Source organism: Marmota monax, unplaced genomic scaffold (assembly GCF_021218885.2).
Source record: "Marmota monax isolate L192 unplaced genomic scaffold, Marmota_monax_Labrador192_F-V1.1 WCK01_AAM20220418_F8-fsc00031, whole genome shotgun sequence".
Lineage (NCBI taxonomy): Eukaryota > Metazoa > Chordata > Mammalia > Rodentia > Sciuridae > Marmota > Marmota monax.
The window spans coordinates 3739752-3758752 of record NW_026695197.1 but is presented as its reverse complement, the minus strand read 5'-3'; the positions used below and the strand labels follow the sequence as shown (position 1 = coordinate 3758752).

The window sequence follows — 19001 nt, the reverse complement described above, 5'->3', positions numbered from 1 at the left end:
CAATCATGCCTGCTTACCTTGTTATTTTTAACGCCCTGGTATTCCATAGCAATTGCTGATGCCTTCCACATGCATTTATTGAGCACCTTTCAGCCAATGCTATCAGGAGCTCCTGGCTTCATGAGAATTGCTATAACGCAGGTGGATTTTATACATTAAGAGCCTCCATTCTTGAGGCTCTGCCATCATTCCACCATGCTCACACCACCTGCCTCCAGTTACCACTCAGTTAATCCCATCAGGGACTAATGTACTGATTAGGTTAAGGCTATAACCCAGTCATTTCTCTTCCAAACCTTTACATTGTCTCACATGTGAGCTTTGGGGGGACACCACATCTGAACCATAACACCAACAAATAGATGAAAAAAAGGTTCAACATCATTAGCAATTAGGGAAACAAAAATAAAATCTAAACTGAGATTTCATCTCACTCCAGTCAGAATGGCAGTCATTAAGAATATAAATAATAATAAATGCTGGAGAGGTTGTTTAGAAAAAGGTCACTTTTATATTGTTGGTGGAGTCATATATTAGTACGCTATGGAAATTCCTCAAAAACCTAGAAATAGAACCATCATATGAGCCAGCTATACTACTCCTGGTTATTTATCCTGAAGAATTAAAGTCATTGTACTATAATGCTACATGCATAACCATGTTAATAGCAGCAAATTCACAATAGCCAAAATATGGAACCTGTCTATGTGTCCATCAACAGATAAATGGATAAAGAAAATGTTGCAAATATACACCATGAAGTTTTATTCATCCTCAAAGAAGAATGAAATTATGTCATTTGCAGGAAAATGAATGGAATTTCAGAACATTATGTTAAGCAAAATAAGCCAAACTGAGGAAGTCAAGGGCCATATGTTTTTTCTAATATGTGGGAACTAAAGAAAAAATAAATTAATTAAATAAAGGTATTGTGTCCATCTACAACTAAAAAAAAAAAAAAATTAAATCACAATGGGATAGCATTTCCCCCTAGTCAAATGGCTACCATCAAATACTGGTGAGGATACACAGAAAGGGAAACTCTCATCCACTGTTGGTGGAAATCAAATCAATATAGCCATTATTTATTGTGGCTGTGTCCTCATGGAGCTTACATGGACACTGACAAGGAGCTATTTGCATATGTAGTTACGAATGGAGTAAGTGCTAGGAAGCAGGAAATGGTGCTCTGGGAGGGTGTAGCAGGACCAGAACAGAACTTGACCATCAGAACTGCTTTGAACAAGTAAGCTAAGAACTGAGATTTCAGATGAACTGATCATAGCCAGATGGGGAAGGCAGTGAAGGTGTTCTACATGGAGAAAACAGCATGTGTGAGGCCCCTCTGCTGGGAAAGGGGATGGCAAAACTACAGAAACAGAACCTATGACTAATAGTGCCATGGACTCCAGTAAGAAAGTGAAGAAAAATTGGGAAGTTGGAAAGGTTAAGCAAGAAGCAGATCCTAAGTTTGTAGGAAAAGTTAAGAACTTTCCTTTTGCCTTTCCAGTCTTGGCCTTGGAACCTGAAGCCTCCACAATGTTGATGCCTAAGAAGAATCGGATTGCCATTTATGAACTCCTTTTTAAGGAGAAAATAATGGTAGCCAAGAATAGTCACATGGCCAAGCACCCAGAGCAGGCAGATAAGAATGTGCCCAACCTTCATGTCATGAAGGCCATACAGTTGTTCAAGTCTCAAGGCTATGTGAAGGAAGTTTGCCCGGAGACTTTCTACCTTACAGAGAGGGCATCTAGTAAAAATATCTCCATGATTACCTGCATCTGCCACCTGAGATTGTGCCTGCACTCTACGCCTTAACTGATAAGAAACTAGCAGGCCTCGGCCCAAAGGTCTGGAGGGTGAGCATCCTGCAAGACCCACAAGAGGGGAAGCCAACAGAGACGCCTACAGACAGAATGCTATGCCCCCTGGTGCTGATAAGAAAGCAGAGGCTGGGGCTGGGTCGGCAACCAAATTCCAGTTTAGAGGAAGATTTGGTCATCTATGTGGTCAGCCACCTTAGTGAAGTTGGAGGGCATTATTTTGTTTTGAATGAACTTGTAGTGAGAAAAAAATAAAAAAAGAACTTTCCTTTTCTCCCAAGAATAATGGAAGTCGATGGATGCTTTTGGCCAGAAGAATGATTTAAGAAATTTGAGGACACATACTTAGGGAGTAAACATAGACTTAGGAAGACTGACAGTAGTCCAAAAATAGGGATGATATTTTGGGGTAGAAGAATGAAAGCAAATAGTAAGAAACACAAAAAGATTTAAGAGATAGGAGGTAAAGTCAACAGAACTTGTTAATGAATTGCATGTGTGATGTAAGGAAAAAGAATGTGCCAAGTACGAACGACTCCCAGACTTTGGCTTAAGAAAGTGCTGGAAGGCATGAGGATTCCTGAGTTTTACAACATGAAGTGAAGATAAATTTGGTCTCAGCCATGATGTATTTAAGATGCCTGTGAGATAATCAGAGATGCTGAATAAAGAGTTCCTGGAAAATACATGTCTGGTACTCCAAGGAGAGATTCAGGTGAGAATCTAAGATTGGTTCATATAAAGATGGTACTTGAGCAAGTAATATTTTCTCTTCAGTACTGGGGATTGAACCCAGGGGCACTTTACCACTGAGCCACACTCCCGGTCCTTTTTATTTTGAGTCATAGTCTCGCTAAATCTAGCCTAGCACCTGCCAACCTCCTGCCTCAGTCTCCCGAGTTCCTGGGATTACAGGAGTGCACTATCATGCCGTTCTCAAAGATGCTCCTTGACACTTGTATGAATATGATCACTGATGGATCTGAGGAATGATAGGACTGAGCCTGGAAGATCTCTTGACTCTTAAATGCCTGATCCTAGAAGATGGGCCAGCAAAGAAAGAATAGAGAAATCTGAGAACCGGGAAAGAAGGATGTCACATATGCCAACAGAAATCAGTACCTGGACCCTATAAAGTGAAACAAGTACTATGAGAACTCGAGCTAGAAAATAAAGGGATTTTCAGCATTAAGTTTCTCAGGATACAAACCTTGGCTTTCATCTTTCCTAAGAAATATATTGTAAGATTTAACTAGAAAGAGTGGCCCAAACATTGTTAATTGGAAATAGAAGATCAAGATATACGAATTAAAATAAACAGCTGTTTCAGATGATTCCTATCTATAGGTCCAGGTAAGTTGCATTCTAGGGATGAAAATGAAAACATCACAATTATAATAATAATAGCTGTTTGTTGAAAACCTTTCACTGAAAATCTTTATGTCCAACCTGTAGGCAGCATGAAATGAACAAAAGGGATATCTGTCTTCCAAGATTTGCCTAAACCAAGCCACACCCTGGCACACGGGCTTCATGTCTCCTTTTCCTGCTCTGTGTCTATTTCTGTTGACCTGCATCCCCATCCCCAAAACCAGTTCACTGTAGTTTCTCTCTTCCCTTTTGACTCAGTGCATTTGAACTGGGCACATATGAATCAGTCTCTGGCTTCACCTCCCGAAGTCTTCTGGACCAGAGCTCACAGGTAACTCAAAATCTACAGACCAGGAGACCCATGCCTGCCACATTCCCAAGGTGGGTTGAATATCAATTTCCTTCCTTCCTTCCTTCCCTCCTTCCTTCCTTCCATCCTTTATTTCTTTTTGTGGTACTGGAGATTGAACTCAGGGGCACTCGACCACGGAACTGCATCCCCAGCCTTGTTTTGTATTTTAATTAGAGATAGCCTCTCAACTGGGTTGCTTAGGGCCTCACTAAATTGCTGAGGCTGGCTTTGAACTCATGATCCTCCTGTCTCATCCTCCTAAGCCACTGGGGTTACAGGTGTGCCCACCACACCCGGCTAAATATCAATTCTTGATTATGATGGTAATCACTTACAAATTAGATGTGCAACAATATCAAAGAACATCAGCAAATAGTACTTGAGCAATGATGAAGGCAGACACAGAGAGAAATAAATGTTCCATCAAGAAATCCCAGGTTTAGAATAATGTAGACACAAACTATGTTGATTTCATCTAAATATGTCCAACACAAGATTAAGTGATGTGATGCCTCAAAGGCAATTCTAAACTGTTTTAAAATAAATAGATCCTTTCCTGTATTACAATTTTTACAAACCTCAAATCAGTTTGCCTCCTCATCATATTAGGACACATCACATAATAATCACCATGGTATTTATCAGGAATATGCAAGAAAGAAGACTTACAAATACAATCTTCACTTTGATGTAGACATGTTTGCACTGAGGAGTCTCACTCATGACATCACGGGCCTTCAATAAGCACTAGCCACTCAGTATTTAGGACAATGGATTGTGATCAAACTTCTAATTTTTTGGTGAAAGGAATACTTTCAGGACTACAAATGTCCTCCCCAATAAAAACTTCTAGCTCTATTGAAATAGTACACCCATCACTAGACAACATTCTATATGTAGTCCCTTTTGATAAAGCATCTACAATAGACCTCTTTTTCCAAAGATAGTGCACACTCTGGAAATTAACAGTGAGAATCATGTAGCCTGATAAAATTCTAAAATATCTGAATTGTAAGCAATTAAAAAAGGAATCAGCAATTAAAGGATCCAGGATATATTCACTAAGTCAAATTGAACTCGATACACTTCCTATTTTTAATATATTTAATGTGATAGAAGACTAAGAATTGTCAGTTCTGTGAACAACATGCTGGAGCCCAGAATATTTAAGCATAAATATAAGCAACAGTTCATCAAATAGATGGATGTCAGCCTAAAGCAGCACACAACGGTTTATTACTAGGTTGTCCTGACCCTCTACAATAAGATGAAGGTCTTTCTCATAAATCTAAAAATGAATCGTGGAGTGGTAGTTAATATGTTATAAACCAAAATCAAAATTCAAATGTCTTCATAAGGTGGGGACGAAAGATGAGAGTCATAATGTAATACCTTAAATTGAGGCTGGCCTCAAACTTGTGATTCTCCTGTCTTAGCCTCCCAAATCACTGGCATTACAGGTAGGCACCACCACCCCCTTCTAAAAACATGGTTTCTAATACATATGTACATAATGGTACCAAATTATTCTTTGCTTATCAGAAAAAAAATTTAAACCACTGGATTGGGATCAAGGAGCCAACAATTTAGTGCATTAATAAAATTAGAGACCAGATAATGAAGACCAGATAAATGACTCTAAAATCAGGCCATAAGAAGTAATCACAGAAAAAGGATTTTTTCACTGAAAATGAAGTAAAATTTTGCTGATATTGCAAAAGTCTCCTACAAATTCAAAAGCAAAGAAGATAATTATATATTATTTATATTTTAATCAAACTAGATTTGAAATTATGAAATCATTTTATGGAAATCATTTTGATGGGATGTCATCATGCTGCAGCATGAAAACATTCTGTAAAAGCTCACTAGCTCAGAAAGTACTTCTCTCAGCTCCATGGCTCCAGTTCCACAGACTTAATTACTGTTTTCTTTTTGCTAAGCCGTCATCTCTGCTCTGGTTAATTTTCTTCATAATCTGCTGGCATTCTTCAGCTTGCAAATTGAAAGCATAAATTTCAAAAGGCACAATTTAAACTTTTTTCTCCTAATAAAACTACTTCATTTAATATTACCACACTTTGTAATCTGTTTTAAAAAAAATTCAAACCTAAAGAAATTTTTCAAGACTGTTCCAATAAATTCTCTTATTATCTATTGTCTTCACGCATTAGAATTTTCTTACATTTGTTTATCTGTGTGTCTTTCCTATTAGCTTAACCATTTGAGAACAAATTGTAAATGTCATGACCTAGTATTTCTGATGCATCTCCTAGGAATAAGGACATTCGCTTGCCCGTCCACTATACATACTGGTGGAGAAATAGATACATAGATCGATGGAATGGAACAGAGAACCCCCAAAATGACACACAAATAAGTTTTTTTTACAAAACTGTAAAAGCAAATTCAATGCAGGATGGATAAATTTTTCAACAAATGGTGCTGTACCACATGGATACTCATAGGCCAAAAAGAAAATAAAAAAGAACTTCAGCCTAAATACCATCGTTTATACAAAAATTAACTCTATACAGAGTATAGATTTAAATGTAAAGCATACAATTTGGTGGGTATAGTGGTGCATGCCTGTAATGCCAGCTACTTAGGAGTCTGAAGCAGAAGGACCACAAGTTCAAGGCCAGCCTCAGCAATTTAGCAAGATCTTGACCCAATATAAAATAAAAATGGCTAGGGATATAGCTCAACAGTGGTGCCCTCCTAGACAATGCCCAGTGCCAAAAAAACAGTAAAGCAAACTATTTACAACTTTTAGAGGAAAATAATAGGAAAAAATTAGCAGGACATAAGGCTAGGTGAAGAGTTCGTACACACGACACCAAAAGTATAATCTATAAAAGAAAAAAAATTAATAAATTGGACTTCATCAAAATTAAAAACATCCCTCTGTGGAAAAAAAATCAGAACAGTGAGGAAAACTATAGCTAGGAAGAAAATATCTGCAAACAAAATACCTGACAAAGTACTTGGATGTAGCATATATGAAGAATATCTAAACTCAAGAGGAGAAAAATAAATAATCCAATTAAAATATGGGCAAAGGATATGAACAAACATTTCATTGAAGATAATATACAACATGTTAAATAAACATGTTAAAACATATTCAACATCATTAGACATTAAAGAAATACAAATTAAAACTACAATGAGATATCAATATATGCCTATTTAAACAGCTATAATTAAAAAGCTCATAATTCCAAATGCTGGCAAAGGTATGGAAAAACTGGAACTCATACATTGCTGGAAGAACTGGTATAGCCAATCTAAAAAATAGTTTGGCAGTTTGTTATAAAACTACATATACATACCTACAATATAACTACTAAATTCAAGAAATTTTAGTTTTGTCACACTATTATCTAATATCAATTGGCATTTGAATTTAACAGTTGTCTCAATTAATGTCCTTTTAAAGATAATCTTCCCCCATGAATTCATATGTTCTTAGCCAGTTAGAAACAAGTTGTTTTTACCATGTACACAGGGTTAATTTTAAATTGTATTTTGTTTTAGATACCTTAGTAATTTAATAATACAAAGATGACTAATAAGTAAGGTTTTTTTACAAAAGCTGAAAGAAGTAATGAGACCTGGCTTTCTGATTTTCAAGGGGAAAAGAAATAAAAGTAGATTGGAAATGACTGAAAGAGTGCTTGTTACATATTCATATTGTCTTAATTTATGAGGAAGGACATATCTACATTTTTTTTTTTTTGGTACCAAGTATTGAACCTAGGGCCACTTAACCACTGAGCCACATCCCCAGTCCTTTTTTTATTTTGAGACAGGATCTTGCTAAATTGCTTAGGACTTGACTAAGTTGCTGAGGCTGACTTTGAACTTGCAATCCTCTACCTCAGCCTCTGGAGCTGGTGGGATTATAGGAATGTGCCATCATTCCTGGCTCTATCTTCATTTTGTAAATAAAGAAATCTGGACTGTATTATAGAGATTAAATGACTTAGCCAAATCAACAGTAAATGGTGGAAGCTGGTTTCAAACCCAAGATCAAATGATTTAGAGCTTATGTTCAACTATTCTGCCTTTCAAAAATTCCATGAACTTACATTTTATGTTACTTTTGGAGGAACCTGAATCCCTTCAGTTAAGTTTTTTTTTTTTTCTGTTTAGAATGCTTTTCTAGCAGGCTTGGTTGTTTGCTTTCCAGATTAGTGGCTAGGTAGATAATAAGAGCAAGATCAATATAGAACCATTACAGACACATAATTTAAGAATTGAAAGCAATCAAAATGTGTAGTACACCAGTAGTACATCCATACATTGGAATGTATGAAACTAGCTGGGCATGGTGGTGCACACCTGCAATTCCAGCTACTGGTGAAACAGGCAGGAGAATCAAAAGTCCCAAGCCAGCCTGGGCAATTTAGCAGGTTCCTATCTCAAAATAAAATTTTAAAAGGGTGGGGGGTGTAGTTCAGTGGTAAAATTCCCCTTGGTTCAATCCCTAATACCACCAACACCACTAAATAAATAAATAAATAAATTAAAGAATACATAAAAAACTTAAAAGTATCACTGCCCATATACTGTGGGAAGTGGTGCATGCCTGTAATCCCAACTACTTAGGAGGCTGAGGCAGAAGGATCCCAAATTCAAGGCTAACCTGGACAACTTAGTGAGACTGTCTCAAAATAAAATAAAATAAAATAAAGGAGTAGAGGAAAATGGCGAACTAGAGGAACCCACTTGATAGAAGCAGTTCTCTGAAACTGAATCAAAACAACAGTCCCGGTGTTACATTGAAGTAGAAAGGCTGTGGGAAAGCACCTGGAGGCAAACAACCAGATGAAAAACAGAAATATTGATTTTTAGGGGCTGGGGGTATAGCTCAGTGATAAGGCGCTTGCCCAGCTTGCATGAGACCATGGGATCAATCCCCGGTAACACACACACACACACACACACACACACACAAAATGTTGGTTCTTGGAATAGAAAAAACACTGAGATTGTTGGGACTGGCCCCAAATGGCAGTTAGACTCCCTCTCCGAAGCCTCTGTGTTATGTTTTATGTGTGTGACCAAGGCCATGAATCAGATGTTATGGTAGTGTGTAGTCAAGGTCAGAAACACTCTGATTCAGTGCATATACTCAAGGTCATTAACATTTGCTTGTGGGGATGCATCTGCTCATGTAACCTATTGGCAGTGGGCCTTCTTTGTTTGGCCTGCATGTAAAGAAGGCCTATATAAATGGCTTGGGGGGCTGGCTAGGGGCTTTTGACACCTCCAAATAAAGGATGACCAATATTCCCACCATGCCTCACATCTTCTTTCAACTGCTAGATATTGTTTCTAGGGGCTGGGATGTAGCTCAGTGAAGTAGACCTGCTTCTCGGGTCTGACAAAGATACTATCAAGAGAGCCAGCACATGAGAGTCAGCACTCCTCAGCAGTGTTAATTTAAGAGGGGAAGCAGGACCAATTCAAAAAGACTCTGGTTGGACTTTCTAGTTGAGATTAGAAATCCTTTCAATTTTCCATTTTTCTGTCCCTGTTTCTTATTCCTTTTTTTTTTTTTATCTTGTTCGTGGTATTTGTTCTTTTTGATGCAGGATCCAACAGCCACTTGTGCTTTGCTTTTCACTGGATAGGTACATGCCCAAGCCATAATTCCATCTGGACACAGAAGTGAAACTATGGCATGGACTTAGGGGAAGTTCTGGGGAGCAAAAGGGGAAATGGCTGTCAGTCTTCAGAATGGAGAATGAAGGATACTTTCATTTCAATCTGACAGTCTGAACTCTAATGATAAAGGAGTGAGGCTGACAGGCTGTAGAACTGGGATGGATCAAGGTCAGGTGAAAAGAAGTGACCTGCTATATCTTAATATGGACCCCACCACTTCCTCTTATGCCCAGAAGGATCTAGAGGATCTGCTGATGCAACCTGAACACTCTCCACCCACCTCCCCCAAGCATATGGATAGAGATTCAGAATGAGGGGTATGGTACAATTGAGATTGGCCCACAGACTGGTGCAATCCAAATTGCTTCACAGGCTTTCTAGGTGAGGAGGATGGCTAGAAGTGCCCACCAGAGCTGCACTCCCATCTCTGGTTGAAATAATAGCCATTTGAAAGCAAATTCTTCTCTGAAACAGTCTACATTCCCCCAATACTTGCTGCCAAGCAAAGAGGGGATGGAGGTAAGGATATGGACTTTCTTAAATTTGATGGGTTTGGGTCAGAGCTGTACCAATAGTACAAAAATTGTGTCACACCTCATCCCATAGCTGAAGGATTCTAAAATCAAAACCTCTAGAAAGGGTTAGGGTTGTGGCTCAGTGGAAAAGTGATCACCTAGCAAGTGTCTCACACTGGATTCAATCCTCAATACCACATAAAATTAAATAAAGGTATTGTGTTCCATCTACAACTAAAAAAATGTATTTTTTAAAAAACCCCCTAGAAAGATGTCAACCTTTTTATGATCGTTGTTGTATTAGCTGCTTTATGTAAAGTGATTTCAAGTGGCTTCTGGTTATTTTTTGTTTTTTTCAGACTTCTACCTAATTTTATCTACTTGGTCTATTAAATGGTTCCTTTTCAATACCTCTTTTCTTCTTTCTCATCTTCTTTCCTTTCTCCTTTTTCTTTTCTTATTTTATCTGTCTCCCTTCTCTTCACTACCCTTTATCCCTCCCTCTATTTTTTTCCATTCTTCCAGTACAATTTAGTATCAATAAGTATATTACTATATTTAATGCTTAACTTTTCAGTCTATTCTATATTATTTATCATTCAATTTTCTCATTGGTTAATAGATTGTAGAAGACATTAGTAGAAAGTTTATAAATATATATTGATATATGGTTTAATAGTAAGTTACCACTGTTACTGGCAATTACTCTGTCCTTGAAAGTGGTACTAGTGGTTGAATTAAGCACCTTGATTATAACTACTGGATGTTTTGAAGCTCAGATATATCCCCCAGCTCAGGAAAGATTTAAAAACTGCTCACTAAAAGACCCTCACATAATAGAAGAGGAATCCAACACAACAGATGCTCAAACAATGTGGAATTACTGAAAATATGAAGAAACAAGCCAACAAAATGATCCAAATGTTGAAAACAACCAATATCTGAATCCACAGATATAAAAATGAATGAAATCCCAACAAATTCAAAAACTTGATTGTGAAAATGATTAATGAATTTAAAGAAGGTCTAAGGAATGAACTAAAGAAGAAATACAAGATATGAAAGAAGATCTCAATAAAGAGAGAGATTCAGAAAAACAAACAGCTTAGAAATGAAAGGCTTAACAAATCAAATAAAAATTCAGTTGAAAAATCTCTCCAATAGTTTGTATCAAGTAGAAGACAGACTATCAGAGATCGATGACAAGGTAGCTGAAGGCTCACCTTGAACATTCAGATAGTATTAAAAAAAAAAAAAAGAAAGAAAAATAATGATTATTGGCATATGCAATATATTCTGGGACGTTAAGGGACCAAAATTAAGACTCACAGGGATTCAGGAAGGAGCAGAAATACAAGTTAATGCATTGATAATCTATGCAGTGAAATAATAACATAGAATTTTTCAAACCTTGGGAATGAGTTGGACATTCAAATGCTGATGAGCCAAAAATAGGTAGGAGAAGAAAAGAACCTCTCCATGACACAAGTACAAAATGAAGATCAAACAAAGAATTTTCAAGGCTACAAGAGATGGCAGGTCACATTTAGAGGAAAGCCAATCATAATAACATCAAATTTCCAAATAGAAACTCTGAAGTCTAGGACTTGGAACAATGTATTACAATCTCTGAAAGAAACTAACTGCCGACCATGATTGGTATATTCAGCAAACCAATCCTTCAGAATTGAAGAAATTAACCTCTACTAAAGGAATTCATTGACTAATCAGAATTGCAGAAGATATTCAAGGGAAGCTCCCACCGGGCGCCAAGCCATCCCGAACTAGGAAGGCTCCCACCACGCGCCAAGCCAGACCGGAGGAGGAAGTCTGGCCTCGCCCCGTGTGCTGGTGTGGAGGAAGCCCATCAACCCTTAAAGCCCATCAAAGGGGGTGTGGCTTCCAACACCTTCTGCAGCTGATCCAGGTACCCGGTTTCCAACTCCCCCACCCTTAGCTGCGATAACTCAAAATATTTCCCACAAGTTTTTGGGGGTTGTAGCTATCAACGCAAAACAACAGCTGTACAGGCACCTGGTTTCTACCTCAGAGACTAGAGTAGGGAAGATACAGGTGGAAGCTCATGTCCTTTCACACTGGCTATACCCACCACCCGGAATACAGAGGCTCAAGCTAGGAATAGACAACGTCATCTACTGGAAGCCAAGGAAAACAGAGTTCTGAGAGACTTTTTTTTTTCTTTTTTTTTCATCTTTCTTTCTCTATTTTCTTCTCTCTCTTCCACAACTTCAACATATGTGAAACCAAGAACTGTGCATGAACAACCGAATTACCAAGTAATATAATATAGAGGAAATTCATATACCCCACCTTCCCCCCCTTTTTTTTCTTTATTTCTATCTTACTTTCCTTTTCCTTCTCTTATTTCTCTTTTCTTCCTTGTTATTTTTTTATCTCTTCTCTTTCGTATTCTCTCTATCCCACTTTCAATCTCCTAACTTTTGCTATCTATACGTAGGGTAACTATCTAAATACAGATAGGAGGTTGAATCTAAACATTCTTCCATAAATTACCAGCCTATTGGTTAGAATTCTCCAAAGATGCTAAGTTAGTTTAACCTCATACCCTCACTCCTTTCCCTCTAAGTATAACATCCTTCGTCTGAAATTAAGTTTTCTATATGCCACCAGATATGGTACGCCTTTTATGAAACTAATGAATATATTCTTAAGTAATAATTAAAACCAATATCTATAGACTTAGAATCTAACTATAAATGTATTAAGAATGAAAATTTGTGCTTAGATAATGTGCTGTTGATATTGGGAACTGTTAATATTGTCTTTCTCCGCAAAAGAGGGATTTTGGAGCTAAACAAGAACAATACAAATATATAAGGGGAAAAACATTAACACAACAGTTTCACAAAACTAGAAAGAATCATGAGCAGTATGAAAAGACAAGGAAAGAAAGGACCACAAACAATACAGGTCAATTCAACAATAGACGAGGTAATATCTGCAGCAGATGGAATGTCAGACAAAGAGTTCAGAAAATACATGCTTCAGATGATCTGGAATTTCAAGGAAGACATTATACAGCAAATTCAGACAATGAAAAATCACTTTGACAATGAACTACATAAACAAATCCAAGAAGCAAAAGATCAACTCTATAGGGAGATAGAGGATATAAAAAACACACAGAAATCCTGGAAATGCAGGAAACAATAAACCAAATTAAAAACTCAAACGAGAGTATTACCAGCAGAGTAGAACACTTACAAGATAGAACTTCAGACAATGAAGACAAAGTTTTTCAACTTGAAAAGAACATAGACAGCTCAGCGAGAATGTTAAGAAATCATGAGCAGAACATCCAAGAATTATGGGATAACATCAAGAAACCAAACCTAAGAGTTATTGGGATACAAGAGGGTATAGAGGTCCAAACCAAGGGAATGAGCAATCTATTCAATGAAATAATACTAGAAAACTTCCCAGGCTTAAAGAATGAAAAAGAAATCCAAATACCAGAAGCCTACAGGACACCGAATGTACAAAATCGTAAGAGATCCACACCAAGACATATAATAATGAAGATGCCCAACATACAGAATAAGGAGAGAATCTTAAAAGCCACAAGAGAGAGGAAGCAGATTACATTTGGGGGTAAACCAATCAGGATAACTGCTGATCTTTCAACACAAACTCTGAAAGCTAGAAGATCCTGGAACAACATATTTCAAACGCTGAAAGAAAATGGGTTCCAACCAAGAATCATGTATCCAGCGAAATTAAGCTTCAGGATTGAAGATGAAATAAAAATCTTCCACGATAAACAAAAGGTAAAAGAATTTGCAGCTAGAAAACCAGCTCTTCAAAACATCCTTGGCAAAACATTACAGGAAGAGGAAATGAAAAATAACAAACAAAACCAACAGCAGGAGGTAGTACAGTAAAGGAAAAACTAAGCATAGAGGAAAAACAAATCATGTTAAACAACTTACATAATCAAATATGGCTGGAAATACAAACCATATCTCAATAGTAACCCTAAATGTTAATGGCTTAAATGCACCAATCAAAAGACATAGGCTACTAGAATGGATAAAAAAAAAAAAGATCCAACAATATGCTGCCTACAGGAGACTCATCTGATAGGAAAAGACATACACAGACTGAAGGTGAAAGGTTGGGAAAAATCATATCACGCATACGGACCACGGAAGCAGGCAGGGGTGTCCATACTTGTATCAAATAAAATAGACTTCAAGCCAAAGTTAATCAAAAGGGATGAACAAGGACACTACATACTGCTCAAGGGAACCATACACCAACAAGACTTGACGATCATTAATATATATGCCCCAAACAATAGTGCAGCTACGTTCATCAAACAAACTCTTCTCAAGTTCAAGAGTCAAATAGACCACAACACAATAATCATGGGAGATTGTAACACACCTCTCTCACCACTGGACAGATCTTCTAAACAAAAGAAGAATAAAGAAACCATAGAGCTCAATAATACAATTAATAATTTAAACTTCATTGATATATACAGAATATACCACCCAACATCAAGCGGATACACTTTCTTCTCAGCAGCACATGGATCCTTCTCAAAAATAGACCATATATTATGTCACAGGGCAAATCTTAGCAACTACAAAGGAGTTGAGATACTACCATGCACTTTATCTGATCATAATGGAATGAAATTGGAAATCAATAATAAAATGAGAAAGGACAAATCCTACATCACACGGAGATTAAACAATATGCTACTAAATGAACAAAGGGTTACAGAAGACATAAAGGAGGAGATAAAAAAATTCTTAGAGGTAAATGAAAACTCAGACACAACATATCGAAATCTCTGGGACACTATGAAAACAGTACTAAGAAGAAAATTCATTTCATGGAGTTCATTCCTTAAAAGAAGGAAAAGACAACAAATAAATGACCTCACACTACACCTCAAAGCCTTAGAAAAAGAACAAATCAGCAGCAAATACAGTAGAAGGCAAGAAATAATTAAAATTAGAGCTGAAATCAATGAAATCGAAACAAAAGAAACAATCGAAAAAATTGACAAAACTAAAAGCTGGTTCTTTGAAAAAATAAATAAGATTGATAGACCACTAGCCATGCTAACAAAGAGAAGAAGAGAGAGAACCCAAATTACTAGCTTACGGGATGAAAAAGGCAACATCACAACAGACAATTCAGAAATACAGGAGATAATTAGAAATTATTTTGAAACCCTATACTCTAATAAAATAGAAGATAGTGAAGGCATCGATAAATTCATTAAGACATATGAACTACCCAGATTGAGTCAGGAAGATATAAACAACCTAAATAGACCAATATCAAATGAGGAAATACAAGAAGCCATCAAAAGACTACCAACCAAGAAAAGCCCAGGACCTGATGGATATACAGCAGAGTTTTACAAGAACTTTAAAGAAGAACTAATACCAATACTCCACAATCTATTTCGGGAGATAGAAAAAGAGGGAGAACTTCCAAATTCATTCTATGAGGCCAATATCACCCTGATTCTCAAACCAGATAAAGACACCTCAAAGAAAGAAAACTGCAGACCAATATCCCTAATGAATTTAGATGCAAAAATCCTCAATAAAATTCTGGCAAATCGGATACAAAAATATATCAAAAAGATCGTGCACCATGGTCAAGTAGGATTCATCCCTGGGATGCAAGGATGGTTCAATATACGGAAATCAATAAACGTTATTCACCACATCAATAGACTTAAAGATAAGAACCATATGATCATCTCGATAGACGCAGAAAAAGCATTCGACAAAGTACAGCATCCCTTTATGTTCAAAACACTAGAAAAACTAGGGATAACAGGAACTTACCTCAACATTGTAAAAGCTATATATGCTAAGCCTCAGCCTAGCATCATTCTAAATGGAGAAAAACTGAAGGCATTCCCTCTAAAATCTGGAACAAGACAGGGATGCCCTCTCTCACCACTTCTATTCAATATAGTTCTCAAAATACTGGCCAGAGCAATTAGACAGACAAAAGAAATTAAAGGCATTAAGATAGGAAAAGAAGAACTTAAATTATCACTATTTGCGAATGATATGATCCTATACCTAGAAGACACAAAAAGGTCTACAAAGAAACTACTAGAGCTAATAAATGAATTCAGCAAAGTGGCAGGATATAAAATCAACACGCATAAATCAAAGGCATTCCTGTATATCAGTGACAAATCTTCTGAACTGGAAATGAGGAAAACCACCCCATTCACAATATCCAAAAAAAATAAAATAAAATACTTGGGAATCAACCTAACAAAAGAGGTGAAAGATTTATACAATGAAAACTACAGAACCCTAAAGAGAGAAATAGAAGAAGATCTTAGAAGATGGAAAAATATACCCTGTTCATGGATAGGCAGAACTAACATCATCAAAATGGCGATATTACCAAAAGTTCTCTATAGGTTCAATGCAATACCAATCAAAATCCCAACGGCATTTCTTGTAGAAATAGATAAAGCAATCATGAAATTCATATGGAAGAATAAAAGACCTAGAATAGCAAAAGCAATTCTAAGCAGGAAGTGTGATTCAGGAGGTATAGCGATACCAGATTTCAAACTGTACTACAAAGCAATAGTAACAAAACAGCATGGTACTGGTACCAAAATAGGCAGGTGGACCAATGGTATAGAATAGAGGACACAGAAACCAATCCACAAAACTACAACTATCTTATATTCGATAAAGGGGCTAAAAGCATGCAATGAAGGAAGGATAGCATCTTCAACAAATGGTGCTGGGAAAACTGGAAATCCATATGCAACAAAATGAAACTGAGTCCCTTTCTCTCACCATGCACAAAAGTTAACTCAAAATGGATCAAGGAGCTTGATATCAAATCAGAGACTCTGCGTCAGATAGAAGAAAAAGTTGGCTCCGATCTACATATTGTGGGGTCGGGCTCCAAATTCCTTAATAGGACGCCCATAGCACAAGAGTTAAAAACAAGAATCAACAAATGGGACTTACTCAAACTAAAAAGGTTTTTCTCAGCAAGAGAAACAATAAGAGAGGTAAATAGGGAGCCGACCTCCTGGGAACAAATCTTTACTCCTCACACTTCAGATAGAGCCCTAATATCCAGAGTATACAAAGAACTCAAAAAATTAAGCAATAAGAAAACAAATAACCCAATCAACAAATGGGCCAAGGACCTGAACAGACACTTCTCAGAGGAGGATATACAATCAATCAACAAGTACATGAAAAAATGCTCACCATCTCTAGCAGTCAGAGAAATGCAAATCAAAACCACCCTAAGATACCATCTCACTCCAGTAAGATTGGCAGCCATTATGAAGTCAAACAACAACAAGTGCTGGCGAGGATGTGGGGAAAAGGGTACACTTGTACATTGCTGGTGGGACTGCAAATTGGTGCGGCCAATTTGGAAAGCAGTATGGACATTCCTTGGAAAGCTGGGAAAAGAACCACCATTTAACCCAGCTATTGCCCTTCTCGGACTATTCCCTGAAGTCCTTAAAAGAGCGTACTATAGGGATACTGCTACATCGATGTTCATAGCAGCACAATTCACAATAGCTAGACTGTGGAACCAACTTAGATGCCCTTCAATAGATGAATGGATTAAAAAATGTGGCATTTATACACAATGGAGTATTACTCAGCACTAAAAAACGACAAAATCATGGAATTTGCAGGGAAATGGATGGCATTAGAGCAGATTATGCTAAGTGAAGCTAGCCAATCCCTAAAAAACAAATGCTAAATGTCTTCTTTGATATAAGGAGAGCAACTAAAAACAGAGCAGGGAGGAAGAGCATGAGAAAAAGACTAACATTAAACAGGGACGAGAGGTGGGAGGGGAAGGGAGAGAGAAGGGAAATTCCATGGAAATGGAAGGTGACCCTCATTGTTATACAAAATTACATATAAGAGGATGTGAGGGGAAAGGGGAATAAATATCAAGGGAGAGAAATGAATTACAGTAGAAGGGGTAGAGATAGAAGATGGGAGGGGAGGGGAGGGGGGATAGTAGAGAATAGGAAAGATAGCAGAATACAACAGTCACTAGTATGGCAATATGTAAAAACGTGGATGTGTAACCAATGTGATTCTGCAATCTGCATACGGGGTAAAAATGGGAGTTCATAACCCACTTGAATCAAATGTATGAAATATGATATGTCAAGAGCTTTGCAATGTTTTGAACAACCAATAAATATATATATATAAAAAGAACATATTCAAGGAACTCATACACACAGAAATAGAAGATAACAGCAACGAGAGAGGCTGGGAAAGAAAGGAATAAAGTTCATTAAGAGTAAACAAGCAAATAAGAATCAGGATCAAATTAAACATTAGAATAAATCAAAATGGCAGGAAACAATAAAAACCTCTATAATAACACTGAATATAAATGGTCTCAATTCTCCAATTAAAATACAGACTGACAGATTGGATTAAAAAATAAAGCTCAACTATATCTTGCCTACAAGAAACACACTTCACAGAAAAGACATCCAAAGACTGAAGTAACAGGATGGAAATTTATATTCCATGCAAATGAAACCTGAAAGCAAGCATCAGTAGTTACTCTCATATCTAATAAAGCACACTAGAATTAGAACCAGAATTAGTCTGAAGAGACCATAAAGGCCACTACATTCTGGTAAAGGGAATAGTCCATCAAGATTTCAATCCTAATTATATAAAATAAAGATTTCAAGAAAATGATCCTTCTTATATAAAACAAACACAACTCCACTTAAGGCTCAGATGGATCCTAATACAATAACACTAAGTGACTTCCATACACCTCTCTCACAAATATAGGACATCTAGACATAAAATCAGCAAAGATGTTTTAGACTTAAAACATGCTATAAATCAAAACAGACTTAACAGACAACTACAGAATATTTCATCTGACAGGTGAATACACTTTCTTCTCAACTGCTACATGAAACTTTTTTCCAAAATAGTTCATGGTTTAGTCCACAAAGTAAACAAAATATTTTAAAAATGTAATTCCTTGCATCTTACCACGTTCTAATGAAATAAAATTAGAAATCAAAAGCATCAAAAACTAGAAAACAATTTAAACACATGGAATTAAACAATATATTTTTTAAGGTGTCACTGAAATAATCAGGAAAGAAACTTAAAGATTCTTAGAATTAAATGAGACTAGAGATGCCAAGATAACAATCTCTGGAACACCTACAAAAGTGGTTCTGAAAGG

At 36.8% G+C, this 19001-nt stretch overlaps 1 pseudogene; it reads left to right on the top strand.

Moving 5' to 3' along the window:
* The first annotated feature begins 1539 nt into the window (after nucleotides 1–1539).
* Nucleotides 1540–2026, top strand: LOC124081924 (small ribosomal subunit protein eS10-like; annotated as a pseudogene).
* Nucleotides 2027–19001: the final 16975 nt, after the last annotated feature.